The sequence below is a fragment of the Leucoraja erinacea genome, chromosome 18, assembly GCF_028641065.1.
Source record: "Leucoraja erinacea ecotype New England chromosome 18, Leri_hhj_1, whole genome shotgun sequence".
In the NCBI taxonomy this organism is placed as follows: Eukaryota; Metazoa; Chordata; class Chondrichthyes; order Rajiformes; family Rajidae; genus Leucoraja; species Leucoraja erinaceus.
This window is the reverse complement of record NC_073394.1, coordinates 33,578,092-33,603,481: the sequence shown is the minus strand read 5'-3', so window position 1 is coordinate 33,603,481 and position 25,390 is coordinate 33,578,092. Positions and strand designations below refer to the sequence as shown.

At 47.2% G+C, this 25,390-nt stretch overlaps 1 protein-coding gene and 1 pseudogene across 4 annotated transcripts in view; one reads left to right on the top strand and one right to left on the bottom strand.

Moving 5' to 3' along the window:
* Nucleotides 1-8,992: 8,992 nt before the first annotated feature.
* LOC129705989 (basic proline-rich protein-like) lies at nucleotides 8,993-11,198 on the bottom strand (annotated as a pseudogene).
* A 7,423-nt stretch (nucleotides 11,199-18,621) lies between these two features.
* Nucleotides 18,622-25,390, top strand: part of LOC129705891 (tetraspanin-18-like) — a 153,595-nt gene continuing 146,826 nt past the window's right edge. For 3 of the 4 annotated variants that reach the window (XM_055649773.1, XM_055649778.1, XM_055649774.1), the window contains exon 1: nucleotides 18,623-19,684. The gene's annotated coding sequence lies outside the window, so the exon portion shown is untranslated. Of the gene's footprint in view, nucleotides 19,685-25,390 lie in introns of all 4 variants that reach the window. The other variant, XM_055649782.1, reaches the window with a different exon arrangement.

Here is a 25,390-nt window from a genome sequence, read left to right as displayed (position 1 = left end):
AAATGGGAAGGCTGTGGCCTAGCATTTGGAAGAAAATAGGAATTAACCAGATATTGACAAACACACACACACACACAGCCACAAACAAGATGTAGAGTTTTAATATGATAGAGGTGATGAGGCATATTCTTTAAAGCAAACAACATAGTCGAAGTTGACGATGAGAGTCCAAAATGATGAGATAGACGTGTATTGGAAAGCAAGGCTCATGGTGAACAGAGTGGCTTCATGTACAGTGAGATATATCATGTTTAAAGATGTGCAGAAACTAGAACTTTACTTTAATCTGAAATGTTAGAAATTACTGAAAACTATAAGATTAGGACAAGATAAAAAAAGTTGCTGAGGCAATTAGTGAGTACATTGTTTTATTGATAAGTAATTTTGAACGTACTAATGGATTTTAATTCTATATTTATCATTGCCAGAGAATGGATAATCAGGCACACAAATGGACAAAGCTGAGAGCCGTGAAACTCATGCCATCCTGTCCTAATGTGAGAACACATGAGATGTCTTTGCTATAATTCCATCAATGCCTAAATCTGATATTAGGTAATGGCCAGGTACATGTATTTATAAAGCATGCGCTGGATTTAAGCTTATACTCTGTTGAGACACAAGAGTATCACATGCTGGGGCTTACTGTCAAGCGAGGGTGAGTGAAAATGTTTCCTGTATATTTTAAATGGCTGGCAAAGATTTTATGATGCAAAAGTAGGAAATTCTGGTAGCATTAAGTAGCTTCAAACAGCATCTGGGTTTGAAAAGCAGAGTTAATATTTCATGTAACAGATTCTTTACAGAAATAATAAATTGATTTCTGATAGAGGGTCTTTGACTTCAACCATGGACTCAGTTTCTCTTCACATAGATGCTGAGTGTATTTTACGCTTTATTTCAGACATCCAGGAATTGTGTTAATTTTGCTCAAAACATTTGAATCTACTCTATTTCAAAATGTTTAAGGTGTAAGTTTTTTTAAACTTTAGGTCTCTTTGAAGTTACTAATAGTTGTAACACAGTTTACTTGATTATTCCAGCTTCCTCCAACTTCTCTTCATCGTCATGTGTCTGGATGAATCCACTGTCATCTGGTGCTCATTTATTCAGGAATGTTCGATACCATTCCTTCCTGCTCCCATCCCATTACCTCAGATGCCCCTCTGACTATACCAGACCCCTCCAATTACTCCAATGCATGCTGATCCCCAGTAAAATTACTCTTAATCACAACCTCAATCACATTGTTAACACCAAATCTAGGATATCAACAGAGAAGTAGGATATCAATGAGAGAAGAATACTTGAAGAAAACTTCGGGAAGACCAAAGTTACTAAAAATAAGGTTGAGCTTGTGTGGGTTGTTTTGTTTCCAAAGAATCGAAGACTTGTTTTCTGTGATTCTTGTTATCCGTCAGCATTTAAGCAGTGATCAATGACAATGTGCCAGAGCCTGCACTGAACGGAACTTGACCTGAAGAACTCAATGATGCCTTTGTACTGCATGGATCCTTTGGAGAGCAAAAAATGAAACCAATGGGAGGAATCGACCAACATTTCTTTTCAAAGGCTTTTCCACACCAAAATCATTTTAACTTAAAACTGCTCCTATTATGGTCTCTATTTACCGGCAAAATAGTGCTTCTCTTTCTACATTTACCAATTTAATAGTTCAACTGACTGACTTCTTGTTCCATGAGCATCATTCCCAGCACATGATTGCTTATGATTGTCTATAGTGAATCAATTTTCAGTTTATTAAGAGGGTGACAGAACAAAAAAAGGAACTACCTTGGATATACAGAGATCTTTAATGACTCCAGGACGACTTTGGAAGACTTTTACAATGACATAGTTTGAAGTGGTCACATTGCAATATTATTGTATCTATGGCTTTTTTTGGTGCTTTCCCCAGGGTTTGATATTGTGTGGCTGGGGAGGTCAGTCAAACTTTCAATTACGCATGCACTGGTAAAAGTGATTCAAATAAACTTCAGAACTATGCCTTCCGCCCTTCTACCGCTGGCTAAGAAATCAAGTCATGTGACTTGGGTTCTATTAGCTCACAATTTAATCATTAATTTGAGGTACAACAATAGCAACGTCAAGGACAGTAACATCCCTTTATTTTGTGTATTTAACAAAGGAGCTTTGTAGAAGTGTAAACAAAGAAATCTGACGTCAAGCTGCATTAGATGATACCAGGCATCATAGCATTCTGTAGAGCTCTTGGCAAACCAATGTCAGTGTCCTCTCTCAGGCCACCAGCTCCACTATAAGGGCCCAGTTACACTTAATCACCTCTGTTTGACAGGCTACATTGCTGGCATGCCCCCAAAACAGAATCTCGACAATGGGCACTTCATTTGAACTCTGACACGCAAAGGGATTACTGGGTAGAATGGGGAATAGATTCAAAGATGTTGTCTTGTGAAAAAATTCAATTCCTGGCGATCCCTGGGCCATGACCACTCAAAGTGGAGAAGGAACTTCAGGATAGTGGTGAGAACCTCAAGTCCATGCATTAGGAGTGCACAGAACTTAGAACAGTACAGTAGAGGAACGGGCCATTTGGCCCACAACATCTATGCTGAACATGATGCCAAGTTAAACTAATCTCCTCTACCTGCATGCGATTCATATACCTGCCTATCTTGATCCTGAGTGGTACAAGAAAGCCCGCCATGATTGTCGCAAAGCCATCAGGAACGTCAAGAGAGAATACCGGGACAAACATGAGTCCCAATATAACCATTCTGACACCTGCAGACTGAGGCAAGGCCTGTATACTATAACTGGCTGCAAAGGGAAGCCAGGCAGCTTCGCTGGTGATAGTGCGGCCCTCCCTGATGAACTAAACGCATTCTATGCTCGCTTTGAGCAGAAGGCCAACAGGGTAATGGCGTCCATCCCATCAGACTCGAGAGCCTTTTCCCCAGGTCATTGCAGAAATTAGATTGGCCTTCCTGCACAGACCAACCACCGGGTATGTTCTCGAACATCTTTAATCTTTCCCTACACCATTCAGAGGTACTCAACTACTTCAGGAAGACCACTATCATCCCAGTTCCAAGATCTCATGCCTTAATGACCAGTATTCAGTGGCCTTGACATTGTCATCATGAAGTGGTATGATAGGCTAGTTATGTAACATATTAAATCCAGCCTACCTAGCAACCTTGATCCACTGCAGTTTGCCTGCCACCACAACAGGTCCACAGCTGATGCAATCTCCCTGGCCCTATGGTTATCTCTGGAACACTTGGATAAAAAGGACACATATGTCAGTCTCCTATTCACAGACTACAGCTCTGCTTTCAATGCCATTATCCCACCCATGCTCATCTCCAAACTCATGGAAGTTGGAGTCAGCACTCCCCTCTGCAACTGGATCCTCGATTTCCTGACCTACAGACCACAATTAGTGAGGATAGGTGACAAACCTCAATACAGGTGCCTTGAAGTGAGCATATCCGGAAGTGGCGGCGCTGTTGAACAACTGCGGCTCGCCTGCAGTCCGTCTGTTTTATATTTTTTTGTCTGGGGCTGCGAGAGGTTTTTTTTGTCTTAAAACTAATAATACCTTTTAGTCTTTAGCGATTTTAAGTTTATTGCGGTTGTGTTTTATGTCGCGGTGGGGGGGGACGGGTGTAACATACCTAATATGTCAGTCTCCTATTCACATGCTCTGCTTTTTTCCCATCCATGCTCATCTCCATCATGGAGTTGGAATGCAACTGGATCCTCTCTGACCTACAGACCACAATTGTGAGGATATCTCCCCCATATCACTGCTCGCCTGCTCCGTCTGCGCTGTTTTAGTTAAATTTTAGTTAATGGTTGAAACAGTTTTTTTGGTGACCTGTTTGTCGGAGCTCCCGCTAATGGTTACAGACCTGTTTTCCAGAGCTCCCACAACTACAGCTACGTCCGCTGGACTGGAGGGCGGCATCTTCTGGATCGCCTCAGCACTGAGGGAGAACAAGGAGGGAAGAGACAGAGACTAAGACTTTTGCCTCCATCACAGTGAGGAGGTGCTTGGTGAACTCACTGTGGTGGATGTTAATTTGTGTTTATTGTATGTTTTGTTATTTATTATTATTGTGTATGACTGCAGGTAACAAAATTTCGTTCAGATCGAAAGGTCTGAATGACAATAAAGGAATCTAATCTAATCTAATCTTGAAAGGTTGCATTCTCAGCCCCAGTCTAGACCTTCACTTGGTTAAATACCATTCCATCTCAATTTACAAAGTCACAGACAATACCAGCGTAGTGGGCCAAATATCAAATAATGCCGAGACAGAGTACAGGAAGGAGATTGAGAACCTCGTAATTTTGTACGAAGACAACAAACTCTTTCTCAATGTCACCGAGGCAAAGGAGATTGTGATCGACAGCAGGAAGCAAAGTGGTTACACACACCCTGGTATACATTAATGGTGCTGAAGTAGAAGGTTGAAAATTTCAAGTTCTTATGTATAAATTTCACCAGCAATTTGACTTGGTCCACCCATCTTGAAGCAATGGCCAAGAAAGTACAGCAATGCATGACTTCCTTAGAAGTCTTAGGAATTTTGGCACGTCCCCAACAATCCTCACTAACTACTATAGAAGTGCTCTATAAAGCATTTTATCAGGATGCATCACAGCATGATTTGGGAACAGTTCCATCCAAGACGGCAAGAAATTGCAAAGAGTTGTGGACGTAGCCCAGATCACCACACAAACCAACCTCCCTTCAATTGACTCCATCTTCACTTCATGCTGCCTCGGCAAGGCCAGCAGCACAATCAAGGACCAGTCTTATACCCTGGTCACTCCCTCTACTCCCCTCTCCCATCAGGCAAAGGTTACAGAAGTTTGAAAATGCATACTACAAGATTCAAGGGCAGTTTCTTCCCAGCTGTTATCAGGCAGCAAAAATATCCTCTCATCAGCTAGAGAGTGGTCCTGACTGCCCATCTACCTCATTGAAGACCTTCAAACTCTCTTTAATTGGACTTTTAATTGGACTATATATTATACCCTTTATCCTGCATGTGTACATGGTGGATGCTTGATTGTAGTCATTTCACTGACTGGATAGCACCCAACAAAGAACTTGTCACTGTACTTCGGTACACGTGACAATAATAAACTAAACAAAACAGAACTAAAATCTATAAGTCTTTTAAATGCTCCGATTGTATTTGCCTCCACCACTCTCCTGGCAGGACATTCCAGACACCAGCCAGTATCTCTGTAAAAGACTTTAATCGCACATTTCCTTTAAACTTTCCTTAAAGCTTAAAACAGGTTCTCACTGTCTACCCTATCTATGCCTCACGTTTTATTTTTATAATTTCTCTAATTTTATAAACTTCTGCAGCCTCTGACGCTCCAGAAAAAAAAATCCAAGTTTAACCAAATACTCATTATAGTCATATAGACATAATATGCTGGAGTAACTTCTCAGGACAGCCAACATCTCTGGATAGAAGGAATGGGTGATGTTTCGCATCGAGACTCTTCTTCAGACCGAGTCAGACAGTCTGAAACATAGACATAGAAACGTAGAAACATAGAAATTAGGTGCAGGAGTAGGCCATTCGGCCCTTCGAGCCTGCACCGCCATTCAATATGATCATGGCTGATCATCCAACTCAGTATCCCGTACCTGCCTTCTCTCCATACCCTCTGATCCCCTTAGCCACAAGGGCCACATCTAACTCCCTCTCTAAATATAGCCAATGAACTGGCATCAGCTACCCTTTGTGGCAGAGAGTTCCAGAGATTCACCACTCTCTGTGTGAAAAAAGTTTATCTCATCTCGGTTTTAAAGGATTTCCCCCTTATCCTTAAGCTGTGACCACTTGTCCTGGACTTCCCCAACATCGGGAACAATCTTCCTGCATCTAGCCTGTCCAACCCCTTAAGAATTTTGTATGTTTCTATAAATGAAAGGCACTACTTACTGCAAATGTTGGCGTGGGTGCATAGGCTTGAAGTTGAAAGGCACAACTTACTGCAAATGATGGTATAAAGTTGAAAGGCACTACTTACTGCAAATGGTGGCTTGGGTGCTTTGGCTTCAAGTTGAAAGGCACTACTTATGTATAAGTAGTGCCCCTCTCAATCTCCTAAACTGTAGAGAGTATAAACCAAGTCTATCCAGTCTTTCTTCATAAGACAGTCCTGACCCAGGAATCAGTCTGGTGAACCTTCTCTACACTCCCTCTATGGCAATAATGTCCTTCCTCAGATTTGGAGACCATAACTGAACGCAATACTCCAGGTCTGGTCTCACCAAGACCCTGTACAACTGCAGTAGAACCTCCCTGCTCCTATACTCAAATCCTTTTGCTATTAAAGCTAACATACCATTCGCTTTCTTCACTGCCTGCTGCACCTGCATGCCTACCTTCAATGACTGGTGTACCATGACGCTGAAGAAGGGTCTCGACCCGAAACATCACCCATTCCTACTATCCAGAGATGCTGCCTGTCCCGCTGAGTTACTCCAGCATTTTGTATCTATCTGTGGTGTAAACCAACATCTGCAGTTCCTTCCCACACCTCTCATAATAGTTAATATCTTCTGATTTGGGCAGCATTCTGGTAAAGTTATTCTCCGCCCTCTGCAAAGCCTCCACATCTTTCCTGTAACGGGACAACCAGAATTATATACAATACTAAGTGGGGGTCCCATGTTCACACAGGAGGGCTGGTCCCCCGACGCAATATTCCACCTCTCCACCAATTCCAATATTGGTGGCCAGTGGGGGGGCTTTCTGGAGTGCTGGTATGGGTTCTTGGGTTGGCAGCTCAGTCCCTCAAGCCTGATCTGCTGGCAGCTCACTGACAACTGGTGGGCTGGCAGTTAACTCATGACTATTCCTTGAAATTCCATTTCAAGCAGGGTGCAAGGCCACCAAATTCAAATCCATGTTCCTACCATTTCAAGCAGGGTGCAAGGCCACCAAATTCAAGTGCAGTTTCATACCACTTTCAGCAGGGTTCAAGGCCACCAAATTCAGTGCAGTTTCATACCACTTCAAGCAGGATGCAAGGCCGCCAAATTCAAGTGCAGTTTTATACCACTTCAAGCAAGGTGCAAGGCCACCAAATTCAAATGCAGCTTCATACCATTTCATGCAGGGTGAAACCACTATAAAACCACATAAAACACCAAACACACAGTTCAGTAGACATTTAGTGTGTTCAGTTGATTCACAGCTCAGACAGAGTTGTGACCTCTCCCTCCCCCATCATGCAGAGGCTGAGCCACACCCACACTTCCGGGTTTTATAACCCCTCCCCCTCCCACCGGAAAAGGTGTGGCTTTCATGGCGTGATTGATAGGAGAGAGATTCTCAACATTTTTTAAACACTAATAACACTTATAATTTTCATTGATGGGAAGAATTCTCTGCACCTGCTCAGCGGAGGGGGGACCGAGTTAGATGGCCAAAAATCACAGCCGTAAGTGGTAGCGTTTTATCTAAAATCAATATACAGTGCAAACAGGAAGTAAGTGCATTTGCAGTAGTGCCTTTTAACTTCAAGCCAAATCACCCACACCACCATTTGCAATAAGTAGTGCGTTTTAACTTCAAGCCAAAACACCCAAGCCACCATTTGCAGTAAGTAGTGCCTTTCAACTTCAAGCCAAAGCACCCAAGCCACCATTTGCAGTAAGTAGCGCCTTTCAACTTCAAGCCAAAGCACCCAAGCCACCATTTGCAGGCAGTGCCTTTTTACTTCAAACAAACCATATTTTCATTTTCAAACCACATTAAGGGGACTCACAGTTGTGTAGACATGTGTTCAGTGTTATTCAGAGCTCAGCAAGACGTTACCCTTGGCTTCATCTATCTTGCAGAGACTGAGTGAGGCACAACACTTCCTGGTTTTATAGTTCCTCCCCCTCCCTCCAGCAGGGGCAGCAGAGAGAATGGTGATTTAAAAAAAATCATTAATATCTCTTTGATTTGTCATTGATGGGAAAAACCCTCCGCACCCATAAGACGGGGTGAGGCTCTGAGCGAGGTGGCCAAAAATGACGGCCATAGGTGGTGGCGTTCTGTCGGAAATTGCAGCACTAGGGCCAAAAGTGGTCAAGATCAGAGTTTTAGTAATATATTAGACCAAGTGCAGACCCATTGGGTCTGTTCCCCCCACGTGCGGTTGTGGGGGGGGGGGGGAGGCGGCATGCAGCGTCACACACTAACTACCTCCCCCCCCTCCCCTCCCACACTCACGCTAATTACTCCCCTTGATATTATTATTAATATTATTAATTTGCTCCTTTTACCCCATAACCACCCTATCTACTGACGCATAGCCCCCAACGCTTTCACATCTAGAGAGGGGGGGGGGGGTAGAGAGTGAGGGCAGATAGCGAAGGGGCAGAGGCAGAGAGCGAGACAGAGACACAGAGAGAGGGGCAAGAGGGATGGAGAGGAGGAGAAGAGGGAGGGTGGGGAAATGTGGGGGAGGGGGGGGAGGAGAGAGAGATGGTGAGAGTGAGGGGGAGAGAGGGGGGGTGCTGAGAGGGGGTGAGGGGGAGAGGGGGGGAGCAGGGAGGGATGGGGGATGATGGGGAGGCAAGAGGGTAAGGGGTGTGGAGGGGAGGGGGGGTTAGGGGAGGAGAGGGTGGGGGTTGGGGAGGGGGGAGGAGGGAGAGAGAGAGAGAGAAGGGGGGAGGGGGGAGGAGAGAGAGAGGGGGGAGGGGGAGGAGATAGGGGGAGGAGAGATGGGGGGGGGGAGGGGAGAGGGGGGGAAGAGAAGAGAGGGAGAGAGAGAGGGTGTGCTGAGAGGGGGGTGAGATGAGGGGCGGGGGAGAGGTGGGGAGCAGGGAGAGGGAGGGTGGAGGGAAAGGGGTAAGGGTGTGTGGAGCGGAGGGGGGTTTAGGGGAGGGATGGTGGGGGGGACAGGATGGAGGGGAGGAGGGGTAGAAAAAGAGGGGAGAGAGAGAAAGAAAGGGGCGAGAGGAGAAGGGGGGGAGTGGAGGATGGGGATGGGGGGGAGGGGAGGAGGGGAGAGGGGGGGGAGGAGGAGGGGGGGGAGAGGAGAGGGGGGGGAGAGGAGAGGGGGGGGGAGAGGAGAGGGGGGGAGAGGAGAGGGGGGGAGAGGAGAGGGGGGGAGGGGGGGGGAGAGGAGGGGGGGGGGGAGGAGGGGGAGAGAGGATGGGGGGAGGAGAGGAGGGGGGGGGGAGAGGAGAGGGGGGGAGGAGGAGAGGGGGGGGAGGGAGGGGGGGAGGAGGGGGGGGGGGGGGAAAGGGGGGGGAGGAAAGGAGAGGGGAACGGAGAAAGGGGAGGCGGAGGGAGAGGAGGGGGGGGGGGAGAGGAGGGGGGAGGAGAGGGGGGGAGGGGGGGGGGGGGGGGGGGGGGGGGGGGGGAGAGGGGAGGGGAGGGGAGGGGGGAGAGGGAGGGGGGAGGGGAGGGGAGGAGGGGGGGGGGGGGGAGGAGAGGGGAGGAGAGGGGGGAGGAGGAGAGGGGGAGGAGAGGAGAGGAGGGGGAGAGGAGGGGGGGGGCGGGAGAGAGGGGGGGAGAGGAGAGGGGGAGGGGGGAGAGAGGAAAGGCGGAGAGGAGGGGGGAGAGGAGGGGGGGAGAGGAGAGGGGGGGAGAGGAGAGGGGAGGAGAGGGGGGGGGGGGAGGGGGAGGGGGGGAGGAGAGGAGGGGGAGAGGAGGGGGGAAGGAGAGGGGGGAGAGGAGGAGGGGGGGGGAGAGGAGGGGGGGAGGAGAGGGGGGAGAGGGGGAGAGGGGGGAGGGGGGGAGAGAGGAGGGGGGGAGAGGAGGGGGGGGGAGAGGGAGAGGGAGAGGAGGAGGGAAGGGGGGAGAGGGGGGGAGAGAGGGGAGGAGAGAGGGGGAAAAAGGGTGGAGAGAGAGGAGGGGGAGGGAGGAGGGGAGGGGAGAGAGGGAGAGGGGGAGAAGGGGGGAGGAAGAGAGGGAGAGAGAGAGAGGGGGGAGAGGGGGGGGGAGCGGAGGGGAGGGGGGGGAGAGGGAAGGGGAGGGAGAGGGGGAGTGGAGGGGGGGAGGGGGGTGGAGAGGGGGGAGGAGGGGGGGGAGGGGAGGAGGGGAAGGGGGGAGGGGAGGGGGGGGAGGGGAGAGAGGAGGGGAGGAGGAGATGGGGGGAGAGGAGAGGGGGGAGGAGAGAGAGGAGAGGAGGATGGAGGGAGGGGGAGAGGGAGGGGAGGGGGAGAGGGGGAGAGGGGAGAGGGGGGAGGGGGAGGGGGAGGGGAGAGGGGGAGAGAGAGGGAGGAGAGGGAGGAGAGGGGGGGAGAGGAGAGGGGGAGAGGAGAGGGGGGAGCAGGGAGGAGAGGGGGAGGGAAGAGGGGGGGGAGAGGAGAGGGGGAGAGGAGGGGGGAGGGAGGAGATGGGGGGAGACGGAGAGGAGAGGAGAGGGGGGAGAGGGAGGAGGGGAGAGAGAGAGAGGAGAGGGCGGGGGAGAGGGGGGAGAGGAGAGGGGGGAGAGGAGAGGGGGGAGTTGAGGGGGAGGGGAGAGGAGAGGGGGGAGAGGAGAGGGGAGGGGAGGGGGAGAGGAGAGGGGGAGAGGAGAGGGGGGGAGAGGAGAGGGGGAGAGGGAGGGGAGGGAGAGGGGGGGAGGGGAGAGGGGGGGGGAGGGGAGGGGGGAGAGGGAGGGGGAGAGGAGAGGGGGGGAGGAGAGGGGGGAGAGGAGGGGGGAGAGGAGGGGGGGAGGAGGAGGGGGGGGAGGAGAAGGGGGGGAGAGGGAGGAGGGGAGAGGAGGGGGAGAGGGGGAGGGAGGGGGGTGAGGAGGGGGAGAGGAGGGGGGAGAGGAGGGGGGAGAGGAGGGGGGGAGAGGGAGGGGGGGGGAGAGAGGGGGAGGGAGAGAAAGACAGGAAGAGAGAGGGGAGGAGAAAGGGAGAGAAAGCGAGAGAGAAGGAGAAGGGGGAGGGGAGAGGGCGAGGGAGAGGGGAAGGGAGAGAGAAAAGGAGAGGGGGGGAGGAGAGGGGGAGAGAGGGGAGAGGGGGAGAGAGAGGGGGAGGGAGGGGGAGGAGGGGAGGGGGAGGGGGAGGGGGAGAGGGGGAGGGGGGGAGAGGGGGGGGGGAGGGGAGAGGAGGGGGAGGGAGGGGGGGAGAGAGGAGGGGAGAGGAGGAGGGAGGGAGAGGGGAGGGGGGGGGAGGAGGGGGGAGGAGGGGAGGGGGGGGGGAGGAGGGAGGAGAGGGGGGGAGAGGGAGAGGAGGGAGTGGAGAGGGGGAGAAGAGGAGGGGGGAGAGGAGGGGAGGGGAGGGAGAGGAGGGGGGGAGGGGGGGAGAGAGGAGAGGGGAGAGAGAGGGGGGGGGGAGAGGGGGGGGAGAGAGGGAGGGAGGGGGAGAGGAGAGGGGGGGGAGAGAGGAGGGGGGGAGAGGAGGGGGGGAGAGGAGGGGGGGAGAGGAGGGGGGGAGAGGAGGGGGGGAGAGTGAGGGGGGGAGATAGGGAGGGGGGGAGATAGGAGGGGGGGAGATAGGAGGGGGGGGAGATAGGGGGGGGGGGAGAGAGGAGAGGGGGGGGGGGGAGAGGAGAGGGATAGGGAGAGAGAGAGAGGTGGGGAGAGAGGGGAGGGGAGAGAGAAAGAGAGAGAGTGTGCCTTTTTACTTCAACCCAAACCCAAACAACCATTTGCAGGCAGTGCTTTTTTTTCATTTTCAAACCAAATTAAGGGTACTCACAGTGCTGTAGACATTTGTTCAGTGTCATTCAGAGCTCAGAGTGGCAGAGACTAATTGACAGAGCTCCATCGTGCAGAGATTAATTGAGGCACACCACTTCCTGGTTTTATAGTCCCTCCCTCCTCCCTGCCGCCAGCGGGGGCAGCAGAGAGAGAATGGGGAATTTTGTAAAAACATTAATATCTCTGTCATATTTCATCGACGGGAAAAATCCTCGGCACACATGCAGCGAAGGGGGGCTCTTAACGAGGTGGCCAAAAATGACAGCCGTAGGTGGCGGTGTTCTCTCGGAAATCGCAGCACTGATCCCCAAAACCGGTCAAGAACAGAGTTTTAGTAATATAGATAGAGAGATTCAAAATGGAGCCTATGCAAAGTCTGATAAAGCTGCAACACGACATACTCGGATGAAGGCAAGCAGGCCATACACCTACTTTACCTCCCAATCTACTTGTGTTGCAGAAGGCCAGTGTTAGCAGTTGAAGAAAACTACCCACCAACATGTCGTGTCGGTCACCTCCTGCCCCATCTGTGGAAGAGTCTGTTGTTCCCACATCAGTCTCATCACTTATCTCATAACCCACAAAACTGGTGTGAAGCCAAGTTATCCAAGGGAAAAATGATAGCTCTGGACATGGGTTTCCGGGGGGCGGTAAGTTTTGGAAGAACTAACTATAAGCACCAGTTTCTAATATTCTCAATGTATGTTAATCTTGAATGTGAAGGAAGATTTGAATATGCAAAATCACAATTTCTATAAGTTGTGCTAATGTATACCTACTAATTATATCGCTACTGGTTTCCTTGTATCCTCTGCAATGTTAAAAAAAAAAAAAACCATGATCCAATCAGTCAAGGTTTGCTGAGATGAATGAACAAGGTAAGGAATTCAGAATGCCAGGGAGGGAGATTTCATGAGCTCAATGCTGCCTGGTTTAACTGTAGCACACCATCCAAGGACACTTGAATTAGAATATTGGGCACAATTAAGTCAATTAATTTGCTTAAGTGAGAATTGAAATGGGCTAAAGGGATGATTCAACAGATGTCTTGAAGATGATGTCTAGTTGAAAGGCAAAGATGGCCTGTCCTGGTCTACATTTATTTTTTTATTTAGTTTAAAGATGCAGCATGGAAACTGGCCTTTCAGTCCACCAAGTCTTCACTGACCAGCGATCCCCACACATTAACACCATTCTACACACGCTAGGGAAAATTTGCAATTATACCAAGCCAATTAACCTACAAACATGTATGTCTTCGGAGTGTGGGAGGAAATTGGAGATCCCGGTGAGGACCTATGCATGTCATGAGGAGAACGTAAAAACTCTGTACAGACAAGCAACTATAGTCAGGATCAAACCTGGGTTTCTGATGCTGTAAGGCAGCAAATCTACTGCTGTGCCATCGTGCCTACATGAAGGGAGTTGAGAAAATGGACAGCTAGTGAACTGGCTAAAATTGTTTTCTGCCAACAAGCAATACCCAAGTATGGACACATCAATATCTGTGAACTGCCAATCATTCTCTTTGTCCTAAAGTGCGTAAAAATCAGTGCATTCTACTGATTTGAAAGAATCTCATGAGACTCCCTTGATCATCACTTGGTGTCTCTAGATACCAAGTGATGATCAATCCACGATAGGCATGTGATCTAAAGCTTGGTGAAGAGGTAGACATTAAGGAGTGTCTTAAAGGAAGAGAGGTACTCAGCCAAAATGGCTTTAGGAGAATATTCCAGAGTGGAGGGTCAGCAGAATTCCTGATCTCCAAGGGTCAGAGGGCGTTAGAGAGTTCAGTACTGAGATGTCCATGTACCTGTTACACTCATCCTATTGACCTGCATTACGTCCATTGTCTTCTATTCCTCGACGATTCAAATGCTTATCTGGATACTTCTCAGATATAGTGAGTGTATCTGCTTTCACCACCTCTTTACGCCACAACATAGCCTAATGGGTGGCACATGTTGGGCAAGTCATTCCTTGTCTTATGACTCCAGTGCAGGATTCAGTAACTGCAACTGAATAAACTCCGAATGAGGACCATGGAATCCTCTGTAGTACTAGTAGAGAGGTTCCAAATACAGGGATGGTCGGAGAATGCCTCCTTACCAGTTGCTACTAGCTGCACAAATTTGGCATTCTGTCGTTTCAGCCCATGACTGAGGAGGAGAAAGAAAAATAATTATCAAGTGCTGATAATGAGAGATCCTCTCCGAACATACCACCTGGGTGCAGTTAATCTCTTTTCAATGGGTATAAGCAAACAGTTCACTATCATTATGGTTGAGTAAGTGGGGTCGTCCTTGCCTGCAGAAAGCAGGATCTAGACTGTGTTCAGGTTGGGCCGATAACTTGCAAGTGACATTTGTTGCCCAAAATGACAGGAAATACACAAAAGAGAAACACTACCTCTCTTGTGGCTCAGAAGTTATATGTGGGCACATGTCTTAGAGGTTCGGTATGCCAGGGAAATTAAATTGTGAAGAAAAGGAGAGGTACGAGGTGCATACTTACACCATTAACACAACAGGTCAGGAGATTGGGTGAAGACAGAGTGGTGGAATGAGCGACACAACAATAGGAACAGAAGATGTTGTAAAATCACAGCAGGCTAAAGTCACAGCTGAGATCATTGCTGATAAATTGGAATTGGTATTGGTATTGATCAAAAAGTTTGGTTTGTATGTTATCCAGGAAAATAATGCTATACATAAATTCATCATGTAGTGCAAAAGAAAAAATGAACACAGTACAAAATATAGTTTTACAGCTACAGAGAAAGTACCAATTTAATTAAAAGTGCAAGGTAGATTGGTAGATCGGACATTCAGTTTTAGCAAAGGAGAGTTTTGTGCAAGTGTCTGATAATAGTGGGAAAGAAGTTGTTCTTGAATTTAGTGTAGATTTATGTCTGGGGTGTGACGGTTCTTGATTATGTTGCCTGCTTTCCGAGACAGCATAGAGTGTTGATAGATTTGATGGGGGTGTGGAGTCACAGGGGAAAGATCGCTTGCATGATGGACTGGGCTGTGGTCTCTGTAATTCCTTGCGGGTCTTGGGCAGAGCTGTTGTCAAACCAAGCTGTGATGCAACTGGGGAGGATGGTTTATATGGTGCATCTGTAGAAATTGGATATCTCTAAAAGTTATTAGAGATATAACAAATAAATTGACGAGTTATTTTATTTCAAAATATAGCAAATACACCAGAATGTATGAACATTAAAATCATGTAGTAAGAACGATTTGTATGCATTAAGAACATAAGAAATAGCAGTGCTTGACCTTGTGATCATTTTAGCCTGGTTCACCATTCATAATTTTATGCTGATCATGCTGAACCTCAAAGCTACTTGCCCATCCTATTCCCATGCTGATCGATTTAGAGCCAAACATCTGCCACTCAACCTTCAATATTTTCAATAACTGAGCAGCCATTGTATTCAGGAAAATTCTGAAGATATACCAGGCCCTTCACAAAGAAATGTCACCTTTATCCCGATTCTATGTACGTCATTCTAGATCTTAAAGGTTGAGGAAATAGCCTCCTGCTCTCTATGTTTTTAATCGCTGTGGAGATCTTGTCTGAGATTATCTTTTACTCTCCAAAACTCAATTGCGTATAGGACAATCAGTGGACAACTCCTTCCCTCCCCTGTTCTCATCTTCCTCATACTAAGTATCAATCTACTAAATTACACCATATCCAAAGCAAGAAGATATACTTTCCAGGTATGGAGACCAACAATTGTATACAGCTCCCTCCAGGTGTGTTCTCAACAAAACCTTGTACAAGTACAGAAAGGCTTTCAGTTTCTTCCAATTAAGAGCAACCGAGCTAGCCAACCAAATAGATAATTGGCTTTGTAGAATGAACCAACGTTTAATGGTGGAAGATAGACACAAAAAGCTGGAGTAACTCAGTGGGACAGGCGCATCTCTGGAGAGAAGGAATGGGTGACGTTTTGGTTTGAGACCATTCTTCAGATAATGGTGGAAGGTTATTTTTCAGACTGGAGGCCTGTGACTAGTGGTGTGCCTCAGGGATTGATGCCAAGTCCATTGCTGTTTCTGGTTTACATCAATGATTTGGATAAAAACATAGAAGGCATGATTGAAGTTAGTGGATGATATTAACGTGGGTAGTATCATAGATAGTTGAGAAAAATATCAAAAATTATGGTAAGATGTTGAACACTTGGGCAAATGGACTAAGGAATGGTTAATGGAGTTTAATGCAGATAAGTATGAGGTCTTGCATTTTGGGAGGTCAAGCCAGAGCAGGACCTTCACAGTGAATGGTCGTGCCCTGGGGAGTGTTGTAGAGCAGAGGGATTTCAGAGTGCAGATAGATAGTTCCTTGAAAGTGGCATCACATGTAGATAGGGTGGTCAAAAAGGCTTTTGGTACATTGGCCTTCATCAGTTAGGGTATTGAGTATAGAAGTTGGAATGTTATATTACAGTTAGTACAAGACATTGGTGAAGCTGCATTTGGAATATTGTGTTCCGTTTTGGTCACCCTGCTATAGGAAGTATGTTGTTAAGTTAGAAAGAGCGCAGATAAGATTTACGAGGATATTGCCAGGACTTGTGGTCCTAAGCCAGGGAGGGGTTGGGCAGGCTCGGACTTTATTGCTTGGAGGTCAGAGGTCTGAAGGGTGATCTGAAAGAGGTGTACAAGATCATGAGGGGAATAGATACAGTAAACACACAGAGTCTTTTACCCAAAGTAGGGGAAATAGGAGTTAGAGGACATGGATTTAAGGTGAGAGGGAAAAGATTAAATTGGAACCCAAAGGAGCAACTTTTTCACACAGCAGGTGGTGGATATATGGAACGAGCAATCAGAGAAGATAGTTAAGGTGGGTACTATAACAACATTTAGGAGACATTTGGATAAGCACATCAATAGGAAAGGATTAAAGGAATATGGGCCAAATGCGGGCATGTGAGACTGGTGTAGATGTGGCTTCTTGGTCGGCATGGGCAAGTTAGGCCGAAAGGCCTGTCTCCGTGCTGTATGACTCTATTGCATTAACTTCCCAGGAATAAAGCAAATCATAGACTATAGATTGCTTCCGCAAATTAGTGAGTCCAGTTACTCAAATGAAATTAGATTATTTCTGAGTATACAAAAAGTGATCATCTTTGTTCTTCCTCTCTGGACATATTTGAAACCTTTTTCAATGTTTCATTGACTGGCTTGCTATTTTCTGTTATAAACCACTATTCACATCTGTGTTTTTGACAACGTTTTCCATACTTATAATCCAAAATGGATCCAATTATTTTCAACGGTGGATATGGTTTTAGGGCGTTTGATTGCCAATTTCACAAAGTTAATTGCTTATGTTACATTTTATATAGATGCATATTAGCATTTAGGCATATGAGCCATGATAAACTACCACGCCTATTGTGCCCTGGCTATCAGTACTGTATGGGTCAGATATGATAATACCCTAAAACATATTCATGTGCTTTGCTGCTGCTTTGATACTAATCTGAATATCTCAAACTAATCTCAATCAAAACACTAGTGCATTGAAGCCAGAAGGACAACACTCTCTAGATCAAAGTCCAAAGCCTTCTTTGCAATTAATCACACTCCAATGGGCTTAGGTCCTGTGATGTTGGAAGTGTTGGTGAAGATTTCTGGGCATAGCATCAGAGGCATGAGCCATACATCTCCTTCTGGCAGTAGGAGGCAGACCTTCATCTGCCAACATCACTTGTGCCGAAAGTAAAATTTTCATTGCTAGCTCTTCCTGATCTACAACATAACACCCTCTGGGATGCTGTGTGTCTGCCTTCATCTTTGGAACTCATAGTGAGAGTCCTAATAATGAGGTGCTGGCTAGAAAAAAACTGGGAACATATGTCAGCATGGTGATTCCAGGAAATCCTTGCATTGTAATCTAATGTCTCCAATCGTCGGTGCTCCTGGAAATTGGCACATTTGGAAACACTGTATGGTAAGAAGAAATTCCCCTGGGGAATCTTCTTCTGTTCCTTAAATTGTAATTCATTCAATTGTGTATCTTGTGTTGGCTTTGTCAAAAGGAGTGAAGGGCTTGGGAATAGTTGATCAGCAACCTGGAAACTGCCCCATTTAGTATTTACTAGCAATATGCATTCATGCCCTTCCTACAATTTGTAATTAAATGTTGAGGCTCAATTTGTGTGTGCTGTGTTGGAGGAGGGGGCCAGTATGTCAGATTGAGCTGAAGAGTGGAAGGTAGTGTCGATTGGTGTGTATCACTGAGAACAGTCCACTGAGTCACCTGGTATCTGAACATCTTGTGTAATCAGCTTCTTACAAGGATATCATCGCAGAGAGGACTGCCCTTGCATAATGTTCCTTGCACATCTAACTTCTTCTACTTGTATAGCAACCGTGACACTCCATTGTGTGTCCACTGAATCTCCACTTAACTAGAGCACATTGTGTGAAGCAGGAAATAAAATTCTCCAGAGCACATTCAATGATTTTTAGTTAACTCAGATTAGCGTCCACAATGTTTTTTTTAAATTTTTTATTATGTACAAGACCACGTGTTATAGTAATTTCTTTTTAGAAAATATTGACTATAAAGATAAAACTAATGTTGCCATTTTCTCTTGTTAGTGTGTAGTCCACATTGGTGATAGTTCATGTGAGCCAGCAATGCCTCTTCATGCTCTAACATTGTGTGCGTATATGTATGGTTGCTTTTTCTCATCGTAGACAATGCTTGAGGTTGAAGGGATTGGCTTGCACTCAACAGGCGAGGCAGCAACTGCAGAGAAATAAATAAAGTTAATGATTCAGAGACTCGAACGATTTATGAGGATGTTGCTCAGCCTCAAGGATAGAGAAGACTTATGAGGATTTACGAGGATTTATGAGGATTTAGATGCACAGAGTCTCTTGCCCAGAGTACGGGAATCAAGAACCAGAGGACATGTGTTTAAGGTGAGGGGAAAAGATTTTATTGGACATGAGGGGTAACTTTTTCACGCGAAGGGTGGTGGGTATGGAATGAGCTACCAGAGGAGGTAGTTGAGGCAGGGACCATTGCAACCTTTAAGAAACATTTAGACAGGTACATGGATAGGACAGGTTTAGAGGGATATGAGCCAAATGTAGGTAGGTGGGACTAGTGGTAGATGGGACATGTTGACCAGTGTGGGCAAGTTGGTCGAAGGGCCTGTTTCAATGCTGTAAGACTCTGTCACTCTATGACTCTATGATTCCATTTATGACCATCCATTTGAATTATTACAAGTAATGTGTGCCAGCAATATTTTGCTGCTTGTCTAACAGGTGAACATATCGGCTTGACAACAATACACGTAGCAGCTAAAACACTGGCTCCATTTGTGCTACTGAAAAATGTTACTTTAAAAACTCAGCTCTGCCTGGACAGCACCCTAGATTTTAAAGTTCCATGATTATATTGAACCCTCAGGACATTTAAAAGTAGACAGACAGACTGTTCATCGGCTGGAATTTGTAATGGCTTAGAGACTGTCCCAGCAGTACAAGACCACAGGAAGTCTGTAATTAAATGATCTTCTGTCTGTCTCTCTCTCACACACACAACAGTGATTGTTCTGACAACCGTACGGTTTTGGAAATATGCACTGCACTGCTTTTATGGGTTTAAAGGCATCCTCCACTCCTTCATGTTTGTCTGAGCTCCAGTCCAGTCTTACTCTTTCTCTCAGGCAGTCGTGTGAGATTAGTTAGAAATCTTGACATTCAGCTTCCTGCCAGGAGGTAGGGCTACTGCTCAAGCTGCTGGACCCGTAGTATGTGAATGAGCAGAGCTGTCAGTGCATGAAACGGCTGAATCCTGTGCGACTGCGAGGAGGGCACACAGACTTTCCTCACAAGGGCGAACATTACACTGTTGCTCTGCCTCAACAACGTTGGAGCTCCTGCCCAATCTTAATCATAACTGTTTTTAAAAGCCTGAAGCTGGCGGCATTAATTGAGACTTCACCGTGATTCCAAGTGCTGGAGCAATTCTGACATTGGTAAGTGCAAATGACAACATTGTAAGTGGCTACATTTTTTGTTGTAGTTTTAATTTTCACACTGATGTAGTGTGCCTTTGTGGATTGTTTGTTGCTGATTTCTGCATGGTGCTGTGAATGCAAAAATTTGTGCTTAATTTTTTTAAGAATGAATCCTGCGGAAGAAATAAGAAAAATTGTTTGCTTAAAAGCAGACCCTCTAGATGTGATCTAGGTCCTAAGATCGAAATGTGCTCTTTATACTGTATGTCTATTTAAATAGCAGAATTAGGGAGATCTTACTTGTAGATTGGGTGCAGCCTCCTTAACTTCTGTTTGAACCATATTATGTGCACTGTGGGCTGCTGACAGCTTAGGTTTTAGCAGGAGGGAAATATTACTAGCCTGTTGAGTTTGAGAGATTATAAAATAATTTATACATTGCAAGTACTGCTTGGTTTAAAGAGATAAAGAAACTGTTCCGAATTTCTTTGTTAGTCAGAAATGTACGAGCCAAGTTGTTACACTAACAGTGTAAGAAGTGTTATAGCTCAGGGGCAGCAGTATACTGCTGGCACAGCAGAGATAGTGTGAGCCCGATTCGCTTGATTCTGTTTCCTGATGGATTTTGGTCTAGTTTAGGGGCTTATTGTCAACACCCCATTTTATATTGGGGCGGGGAGGGAAGGTCTTGGCAGCTGCATGCCAGAAATTCATTTTCACTTGCTGGAATTGAAGGTGACCGCTGGGTATTACACTGCCTTTACACAATTTGCTGTCATTGAAGTCCAAACTCAGAAAGGTACGACAATGTGCAACTGCTACTGAGTATGTATGGTTTGTGTACACTACCCGAGCAAATCTCCAATTCCATTAGAATCTGGGCAGAATTATTCAAATTCTAATTTGATAAGGTCCTACATTGGAGATTAGTGAGCAAAATTAGGGCACATGATATTGGGTGTAGAGTGCTGACATGGATAGAAAATTGGTTGACAGACAGGAAATAAAGAGTAGGGATTAACGGGTCCCTTTCGGAATGGCAGGCAGTGACTAGTGGGGTACCGCAAGGCTCGGCGCTGGGACGGCAGCTATTTACAATATATATTAATGATTTAGATGAAGGGATTAAGAGTAACATTAGCAAATTTGCAGATGACACGAAGCAGGGTGGCAGTGTGAACTGTGAGGAGGATGCTATGAGGATGCAGGTGACTTGGACAGGTTGGTTGAGTGGGCAGATTAAATGGCAGATGCAATTTAATGTGGATAAATGTGAGGTTATCCTCTTTGGTAGCAAAAACAGGAAGGCACATTACTATCTAAATGGTGTCAAGTTGGGAAAAGTTAAAGTACAACGGGATCTGGGGGTCTTGTTCATCAGTCAATGAAAGTAAGCTTGCAGGTACAGCAGGCAGTGAAGAAAGCGAATGGCATGTTGGCCTTTATAACAAGAGGAGTTGAGTATAGGAGCAAAGATGTCCTTCTGCAGTTGTATAGGGCCCTAGTGAGACCACAACTGGAGTATTGTGTGCAGTTTTGGTCCACTAATTTGAGGAAGGACATCCTTGCTATTGAGGGAGTGCAGCATAATAATAATAATAATAATACATTTTATTTGCGGGCGCCTCTCAAAAGTCTCAAGGACACAGAAAGTAACAAGAGAGAAAAAACATATAGTCGGAGTAAAATAAATAATAAGGACATCACCAATACACAAATTAAAGACAGAATTCGCTCCAAAGACAAAAAAATCAAAAACACAATGTGAAGAGAGAGCAGCGGCAACTAAACTGCGCCAGCGTACACTCTCCCTTCCGACAGCCATTTTGGACACAAACTAACATATTCACTTACACACAAAAAAATCATCCCCCCACAATGGATACCACTGTGGGGGAAGGCACAATGTCCAGTCCCCATCCCCAGTTCTCCCAAAGTCACGCCTATTGAGGCCTCCGCTATTGCCTCTACGGAGGCCCGATATTCCTGGCCGTTGTGGCCAGGTGCTGTTGCCCCAGCGTCGGGAGAGTCCTTTCAGCGGCTGGGCCACCTGGAACGGCCGCTTCCTAACTGGGACCGCGGCTTCCGAAGCCGACAAGGCCGCGCAGGTTTGGAGCTCCCAGGCTCCCGATGTTAAAGTCGGCGCCGCCCGCTCCGCTCCGCAGACCCGCAGCCCGCAGGTGTTGAACTCGGCGGTCACAGCTCACCAGAGCTCCAGCGCGTCGATCCAGCGCGGCGACCCAGGCAAGGCATAGCCCGCTCCGCTCCGCAATAGCGCTCCAGCGCTGTGCCGCCACCGAAGCCGAGGTGCTGGGCGGTCCCCGCCAGGAAAAGGCGCACCACGCCCGCTGGTAGGCCATGAGGACGGATCGACGGGGCAGCCCGGAGAAAAAGCTGCCTCACCGACCAGGTAGGGACCTAGAAATATTGTTACCCCCTACCCCCCACATTAAAAAGTCTATCTCTCCCACAAACAGGGCACAGGACTCACTAAAACTACAAAAAAAAATGAATTAAACGGACGGCTGCTGGTTAGCAGCCGTTCCCAAAGATGGCTCCTCCTCCTTAATGGTTTACAAGGTTAATTCCCAGGATGGCGGGTCTATCATATGCTGAGAGAATGGAGCGGCTGGGCTCGAATACTCTGGAATTTAGAAGGATGAGAGGATATTATTGAAACATGTAAGATTATTGAGGGTTTGGACACGCTAGAGGCAGGAGACATGTTCCCGATGTTGGGGGAGTCCAGAACCAGGTGCCACAGTTTAAGAACAATGGGTAAGCCATTTAGAACGGAGATCAGGAAACACTTTTTCTCACAGAGAGTTGTGAGTCTGTGGAATTCTCTGCCTCAGAGGGTGGTGGAGGCTGGTTCTCTGGATACTTTCAAGAGAAGGCTAGATAGGGCTCTTAAAGATAGTGGAGTCAGGGTATATGGGGAGAAGGCAGGAACGGGGTACTGATTGGGGTTGATCAGCCATGATCGCATTGAATGGCAGTGTGGCTCAGAAGGAGGCACTGGAATGGCGACTGATTGATCAGGATGGCATCGAATGGCCTACGCTATTGCCTCTATGGAGGCCCGATATTTCCTGCCGTTCTGGCAGGTGCTGTTGCCCCAGGTTCCGGGAGAGTCCTTTCAGCGGCCGGGCCACCTGGAACGGCTGACTCCTAACTGGGACCGCGGCTGCCGAAGCCGGACAAGGCGAATGGCAGTGCTGGCTGCCGCGAAGGGCCATTGCACTCTACGCCGCTGTAGCTTTATGAGGACGGATCGACAGGGAGAACCGGAAAAAAAGCTGGGTACCCCCCAGACAGGTAGGGTCTAGTGTCTATTGTCCTGTCTACCCCCCCCATTAATAAAAAGTCTATCTCTCACAAAAAGGGCACAGGACTCACGAAAAATACAAAAAAAAGTGAATTAACGGAGGATGCTGGTTAGCAGCGTTCCCAAAGATGGCTCCCCTCCTTAATGGTTTCAAGGGTATTCCCAGGTGGATTGTCAGCAGGAATATATGAGGCGAGAGAAGGCAGCGCAACGCGCCACGACGAGGCGCCGGTATCTAAGATATTGCATTGAATGGCAGTCCAAACTAAGTTTCCTGCTTGTTGTTAAAAACCTTTGCTTGAGAAATTGTGCTGGAAAAGTCAGGAATACTAATGCACAAAGGACGGCTTAGAATAGGTCGCACCTGGAACATGTGTGGTTTCTCATTGTTGATGTGGTCACAATGTTCATTCCGTGCCAATTTCGCTGCTTTGAAACACAAGCTGAATTAGTAGGAATTAGTAGCACATGCGGAAAATTAATGATGCAGAATGAAATGGTACCTTCACCTCTTGATAGGAAGGTGCTTGCTGTTTTCAGCTGCTCCGAGTGTCAGTGAACAGTTTTCGGAAGAAAATCACAAGTTATGGCAGAGCAGGGAAGCGAACAAACTCATTGAATATTTGGATGCTGCTCTCAATGTATTAGTAGAGGGATGAAGGTCAGGAAAACACACCAGCAAGTCCCATCTCCCAACAAAAACATCGCTACAAACAGAAAATACAGAAAATATGCAGAAAGACAAGTAGCAACTGCAGGGAGATATATAAATTAAATTGGAGTTATAAAGCCATACAATATGGAAACAGGCCCTTCGCCCCAACTTCTCCATGCCACTGGGCACGTCCCATTTGCCTGAATTTGGCCCATAATTTTCAAAACCCTTCCTATCCATATATCTGTCCAATGGTTTATTGAAAATTGTAATTCTATCCACTTTTATAGCTTCCACTTAGTGTTTCATGTTATCAAACATTTATCATAATTAGGATTAAAGCTGATGAAAGACCATTGAACTGGAACGTTAATTTTCCCTCTCCAAAGATGCTGCCTGACCTGCTGAGTGTTTAGAGTTTTCAGCTTTTTACTTTAGATTTCCAGCATCCATATTGTTTTGCTTTGGCAAGGGACCACATGCAAACTGAAGGAACAGCACCTCATATTCCACCGGAGCAGCTTACATCCCAATGGCATGAACATTGAATTCTCCAATTTTACGTGACCTCCCTAAAACACCCCCCACCCCCTTTCTCCCCCAAATCCCCCTCCTCCCTTTTCCCTTCCCACCCCTGTGTCCCACCTGAACTCCCACTTATTTATCCACTCCACCCACCCCCTCACCTCCCCAGCCAATTTCCTCCCTCTGGCTTTACAATCTACAACTCTTTAAACCTGTCTCACATCTTCCATCCTTTCTTATCTTTTGCCTTTGTTCGCATCAACTATCAAAACCCCCTCCCTCTCTTGTGTCAACCTATTACCTGCCACACAGGTTCTTCAAGGGAGTTCTTCATCTCCCTTTTTATAGTTTTCTTCTCTCTCTCTCTCCAAGCAGTCTAAAGCAGGGTCTCGACCTAAAACGTTACCTATCCATGTTCTCCAGGGACACTGTCTGAATTGTTCAGTTACTGCAACACTTTAGACAATAGACAATAGAGAGTAGGTCCAGGGGTAGGCCATTCGGCCCTTCGAGCCAGCATCGCCATTCAATGTGATCATGGCTGATCATCCCCAATCAGGGGGATGCCTTCTCCTCATATCCCCTGACTCCGCTATCTTTAAGAGGCCTATCTAGCTCTCTCTTGAAAGCATCCAGAGAACCTGCCTCCACTGCCCTCTGAGGCGGAGAATTCCACATTGTGCTCTGCCATGTATTATTGTTTGTTCCCTTCTGTTCCACTCTCACTCCAGTCAAATTTTCCATTGGAGAAGTGTGGTATCAGAACAGCCACCAATCTTCCATTACTTCAGCTAACCAGAACCTGCAATTTTACTTCGGAGTCACGTGAGTGACTACGTGAAGAACCCGTCCAGCACGCATGCGTGCCATTGCGTTCACGCAGATGCAACAGCGACGAACGGGAGTACAGGCGCTCCCGCTACAAGCCTGAAGGAACGGACCGTTAGGTAAGTACATACCTACAGGTTAAACTCACGACTTTGCTCCTCTTTGTTGCTCCGAGGGGAACTGGAGACAGCAAAGCAGAACAGAGGGAAGCGGCCCCCGTTCGACTCCAGGGAAGGAGCGCTCCGTCAGTGGAGGGGGGAGAGGCGGCACCGGGACCGCACACGCTGTGGTCCACAGTCAGGGTACTGAGCCGATGCCCAGTCCGCCAACAGCTGTCTGACCAACAGGGAAATTCAAAAAACCGGCCGGTAATCCCTGCATCTCCCGA